The sequence below is a fragment of the Giraffa tippelskirchi genome, chromosome 4 (assembly GCF_054371585.1).
Source record: "Giraffa tippelskirchi isolate mGirTip1 chromosome 4, T2T-mGirTip1v1.2.pri, whole genome shotgun sequence".
Classification (NCBI taxonomy): domain Eukaryota; kingdom Metazoa; phylum Chordata; class Mammalia; order Artiodactyla; family Giraffidae; genus Giraffa; species Giraffa tippelskirchi.
The window spans coordinates 6968438-6974397 of record NC_137278.1 but is presented as its reverse complement, the minus strand read 5'-3'; the positions used below and the strand labels follow the sequence as shown (position 1 = coordinate 6974397).

The 5960-nt window shown below is 49.4% G+C and overlaps 1 non-coding gene across 1 annotated transcript; it reads left to right on the top strand.

The window, feature by feature from the left end:
• The first annotated feature begins 1998 nt into the window (after nucleotides 1–1998).
• TRNAC-GCA (transfer RNA cysteine (anticodon GCA)) lies at nucleotides 1999–2071 on the top strand. The gene has a single exon. It is a non-coding gene; the product is annotated as a tRNA-Cys (tRNA).
• The last annotated feature ends 3889 nt before the right edge of the window (nucleotides 2072–5960 follow it).

The window sequence follows — 5960 nt, the reverse complement described above, 5'->3', positions numbered from 1 at the left end:
ACCACATAGAGAGTGGAGAGGGGTGAGCCAGGGTTATTCTTTAGAAGCAGAAAGAAGCAGGCAGGAACAGCTAGAGACTTGGACGACCTCACTGAGGTGTGCTCCACTCCTGCCCTGTCACTATTTGGTTTCACACTTGAGCTCACAGGACTTCCCAGGTGGCTCTAGCAGTAAAGAACCCGCCTGCCAACACAGGAGATGTAAGAGACGAGGGTTCCATCCCTGGGTGGGGAAGATCCCCTGGAGGAGGGCTTGGCAACCCACTCCAGTATTCTTGCCTGAAGAATCCCATGGACAGAGGAGCCTGGCAGGCTGTAGTTCATGGGGTTGCAAAGAGTTGGACACGACTGAAGTGACTTAGCATGCATGCATGCACTGAGTTCATAAGTTTCCCATTTTCCCTGAGCAGATTCAGCTGGATTTCTGTCATAGGTGTAGCCTGAATACAAGCAGAGATACCACATGTCCCATTATATTTTGAGAAATAAAAGCAAGAAATACCATAGGAGTAGGGAGTTCCCTGGTGGTCTGGTGGTTAGGATTTGGTGCTTTCACTGCTGTGGCCTGGGTTCAATCCCTGGTCAGGGAACTGAGATCCTGCAAGCCACGTGGCATGGCCAAAAAAAGAAAGAAGTAATATAGGAGTAGCATGATGACTTACCCGGTCTCAGGACTCCCCGTTACGGATATGCTCTTCAAAACTCCACATTTGTGGCCTGACTCTCCTTCTCTCTTTGTTTTTAACTTTTTCATTCATTCAGTTTTGGCTGTGCCAGGGCTTTGTTGCTGCGCTTGGGCTTTCTCTAGTTTTGCTGCTGTGTTCGGACTTCTCATTTCAGGGGCTTCTCTTGTAGCAGAGCACAGGCTCTAGGCTCAGGGGCTTCAGTAGTTGTGGCCCATGGGCTTAGTTGTCCCGAGTCATGTGGAATCCTCCCAGACCAGGGATGGAGCCTGGGTCCCCTGCATTGGCAGGTGGATGCTCGCTCAATCACTGTACCACCAAGGAAGCCCTCTCTTTCTCTCTCTCTCTCTCTCTCTCTCTCTCTCTCTCTCTGCTTTTCAAACAGCTCCATAGGGTCCCTCACTACGAGCTGGTCCTGTTCTTTCTTTTTTGTTGCCATCCCATCCCAATCCTGAACTGAAGTGGGGGCTACTGCTCCTGCCTGTGGTTCTAAGATGTGCAGAGAATCTCAGGTCTCCATGTCAACCACCCAATCCCATCGCTGCCCCGCAACGACGCCCCACCATGCCCTGGGAAATGCTGACAAGGAATTGCCACTGATGGCCCAGCCTCTGCCTGACCCATAGTTGGCCCTTGCTCAATATATGGTAGATCACCTTCCCCCCCACCGCCATGCCAACACAGAATTTAGCCCAGCAGTGCCTCCCCCAGGAGGAAATTTCCTCTAGTAGAAGGCAGAAGGAAGTGGAGAAGCTCTAAACTTCAGACTCATCCTTTAGAGGATTACTGAACTCAGAGCTTGGAGGGACCTCAGGGACCCACTCACTTCTCAGATGAGAAGTGTAAAAGTCAAGACTTAAGACTGCAGGAGTGGTAACCAGGCCACTGCCGATCTTCTGGATGAGTTTGGCAGGCATGGTCCCTCTTAGTAAGTTCCCAGCATACAAAGAAGCCACAGGACAGAGAATGGACCTGAGGACCCATTCAGAGTCCTTAGAATCGATGTCCCCAGCAGACCGTGGTCCCAGCAGTTCCGTCCCTGGATGAACCCGATTTTCTAACCATCCTCTTGTCATGTAGTTTGAACATGATGATAGCAGGGGTTAAGTCACAATCAGGACACCAGTAACCAGTTGAAGGTATGCAATAAATATATTTTCAGTCAACAACTCTTTAATTGGGGCTTAATGAATGAAATGGAGAAGCTCTAAACTTCAGACAAATCCTTTAGAGGATTACTGAACTCAGAGATTGAGGGGACCCACTCAGGAATCCACTCACTTCTCAGATGAGGAGTATAAAGGTCAAGATGGGCTTGCCTGATAGCTCAGTTGGTAAAGTATCTGCCTGCAATGCAGGAGACCCCAGTTCGATTCCTGGGTCTGGCAGATCTGCTGGAGAAGGGATAGGCTACCACGCCAATATTCTTGGGGTTCCCTTGTGGCTCAACTGGTAAAGAATCCACCTGCAATGTGGGAGACCTGGGTTCTATCCCTAGGTTGGGAAGATCCCCTGGAGAAGGGAAAGGCTACCCACTCCAGTATTCTGGCCTGGAGAATTCCATGGACTACAGTCCATGGGGTAGCAAAGAGTCAGACACAGCTGAGCAGCTTTCACTTAGTGAATGAATGTTCACAGAACATTTGGGATGCTTGGGTGGATGGCCCACTGAAAGAGACTAGTGTTTCCTCCCTATTAGCACTGATATTTTAAGGCATTCATATTGATCAGTGTATAGTTCTTCTGTGCAGTCTTTCTACCTCTTCTTAATTTCTTCTGCTTCTGTTAGGTCCTTGCCATTTCTGTCCTTTATTGTGCCCATCTTTGCATGAAATGTTCCCTTGGTATCTCCAATTTTCTTGAAGAAATCTTTAGTCTTTCCCATTCTATTGTTTTCCTCTATTTCTTTGCATTGTTCACTTAAGAAGGCTTTCTTATATCTCCTTGCTCTTCTCTGAAACTCCGCATTCAGTTGGGTATATCTTCCCCTTTCTCCCTTACCTTCTGCTTCTCTTCTTTCCTTTGCTATTTGTAAGGCCTCCTCAGACAACCACAAATGCCTTCTTGAATTTCTTTTTCTTTGGGATGGTTTTGGTCACCGTCTCCTGTACAATGTTATGAACCTCTGTCCATAGTTCTTCAGTGTGATGGTCATAGTTCTTCAGTGATAGATCCCAGGTGATAGATCCCAGGTGTACACATTGACCCATGCTGGAAGTGTACATGAAAACTAGTGTGTGACCTTGTGTGACCCCCCCCACCTCTCTGCACACCCCTCTTTCTTCCTCCGTTCTTCCAGAAACATCAAGGGTCTGAGAGAACCACTCTTGTGTGAATAAGGCTCTCATAGACTCCTCACATTTGACTTAGACTGAGAACTAGACCTTGGGACTGGGAGAGCCATGAGGGTGGGCATGTTTCTCTTATTCAAGGCTGTACCCTGGTGCAGGGCTGCCTGCATCAACTAGAAGCCTAATAAGTCTGGTCGAATGCGTGAGCTCAGAACGTTAGACTCGCTTCAACATCAGGGTCACAGCCGATTAGTCTCCTAGCTTCTTGGACTGGGAGACCTGGAGAGGAGAGTGGCACCCACATCATTCAGGTGCACAGCTGAGACGCTGGGGTTTCAGGGGCTCATCCAGTGAGGACCCAGAAGACTGTGACCTGGGCTGACTTAGGCTTCATTCCGCCCCTCCTCCACCTTGGGAAATTCCAGCTGGAAATTTTGGCAGAGTCCGTGGGGTCGCAAAGCGTCGGACACAACTGAGCAACTAAGCACAGCACAGCAAGGCAGTTCTCTTATGAGCCTCTGGGTGAAAACCTGGGTCCTTTTATGTAATTTTAGCTCAGTTGGCAAAGAATCTGCCTGCAGTGCAGGAGACCTGGGTTCAATCCCTGGGTCAGGAAGATCCCTTGGAGAAGAAAATGGCAACCCACTCCAGTATCCTTGCCTGGAAAATCCCATGAACAGAGAAGCCTGGTGGGCTGCAGTCCATGGGGTCGCAAAGAGTCGGGCATGACTGAGCGACTAACACTAACACTATATAATTGCTGTTCTCCAAGTCACCTTCCATTTCCTCTCAAAAGTTCCATGGAACTCACATGTTGGGGGGGTCTTCATATCACTGGGGTACGTATGCAGCCCATGATGACTGAGAACGAGCTTCAGCAGGTGGCTGGGCCCCAGCCCTCTTTGGACCACCGTTTCCCTGTCAGGAATATGAGCTGTGTATTGGACAAGTCTGAGATGCCTTCCGGTTCCCGTATGCTAGGATTGCCTTTTTAGGCACCCACTCCTTAGCAACAGGGTTTTGAACAAGTCGCCAAAGCTCCTGCTAGTTCATCCATAAAATGGGTACCTTACCAGAGGCAGCCTGTCAGCTAGAGTGGATTCTCACCCCTTGCTGCAGTTCATTAGTTAAGAGTTCAGACCTTGGTGTCGGGCAAGGCTGGCTTTGGGTTCCAGCCTCACTGAGGACTGACTGTACAACTTAAACTCTCTGACCCTCAGTTTCCTCATCTGTGAAAAAACAACTTTAGCAGATCCTTACTTCCTAGCCCTGTTAGGACACCAGATTCAAAAGCTCATGGCACATGCTAAGTATCTAGTCAACGCTAACTGTCACTTCGCTGGTGGCTGAGAGCTGCAGGCGTCAAGGCAACCACACTGGCCTGGAGCAAGTCACCAGCTCAGAGACAGAGCTGGGATTCCCTTTGATTGCAGACCAGTTCTGTTTCTTTTTTGGAGTTTTTGACCCCAAACTACCCTTTTGGATCATTCTTTCTTTTTTTCTTTTTATAAAGTGAAGTATAGTTAATCAAACCAATCAGTCCTAAAGGAAATCAACCCTGAATATTCATTAGAAGGACTTGCTGGAACGGAATCCAATACTTTGGCCACCTGATGCTAAGAGCCGAATCACTGGAAAAGACCCCAATGCTGGGGAAGATTGAAGGCAAAAGAAGAAGGTGGTGGCAGAGGATGGTTAGATAGCATCACTGACTCAATGGACATGAATTTGAGCAAATCCTGGGACAGAGTGGAGGACAGGGGAGCCTAGTATGCTGCATTCCATGGTGTCGCAAAAAGTAGGACACAACTTAGTGACTGGACAACAGCTAGTTAATTTACCATGTTGTTAGTTTCTGATCCAGTTTTATATATATACATAACTTCCCAGGTAGCACTAGTGTAAAGAACCCGCCTGCCAATGCAGGAAATGAGACATGGGTTTGATCCCTGGATCAGGAAGATCTCCTGGAGGCGGGCATAGCAACCCACTCCAGTATTCTTGCCTAGAGAATACCATGGGCAGAGGAGCTTGTTGGGCTACAGTCCATAGGGTCGCAGAGTCAGACACCACTGAAGTGACTTAGCATGCCTGTATTGATTCTTTTTCATATTCTTTTCCATTATGGCTTATTATAAGATATTGAATATGGTTCCCAGACCAGTTCTTGAGGCCTCGGGGAGGGCCACCAAGGCAACAGTGAGCCCAGGATGTTCTTGACCCCCACCCTGTCCCTGCCCCACTTGCCCTTGGACCATTTTCTGAGAAGCCCAGGACCCCATGGGCCCCAAGCTTCTGTAAGGGTCTGACTGATCTCTGGAGGGGACCAGCCTGCCAAGCCTCCGTCCCACCTGATCTGTCTTCCCTCCCTGGTCTGCGTTGCTGTGTCCACAGAGGTCGGCCTCCCTGCCCTGGGAGGCAGCAGCAGATCCTGCCCACTGCTTTGCTGCTTCAGAGAAAACCCTGTTCCAGCTCGGTGGCAGGAGAGGCCCTCCAGGGTAACAGATCTCTGAGCCAAGTGGCCCAGCTTCCCCAGATCCCGTGGTTAAAGGAGAACTGCAGCCTTGACCTTGGCTGGTCGCTGTTGCTCGTGCACCTTGGAGAAGTCATACTTTGAGCTGTAGATGTGTGTGCACCGTGACATGCCAGCCAGCCCCGCCCCACATCACCCTGCTTTCCGAAGCCTTGCTTAAGACTTCTGCGGTGGAGAATCTTGCCATGCACTTGAGTTATTATTGGTGGACTCCTCCAGAGCCCTAACAGTAATAAAATGTCCCACTGAGTGAGTGCCACTGTGAACGGTGCCAAGAGCTACTGGTGTCTCTCCTTCAGTCCACCCAGGCAAGCCTGGGGAAGTAGCTCTTACTGCTATTCTATCCTCATTTGACAGCTGGGCAGACGGAGGTTGTGAGAGTAGCTTGCCCAAGGACACATATGGCCAGGAAGTGGGAAAGCAGAATTTAAACCCTAATCCACTGGACTCCAGG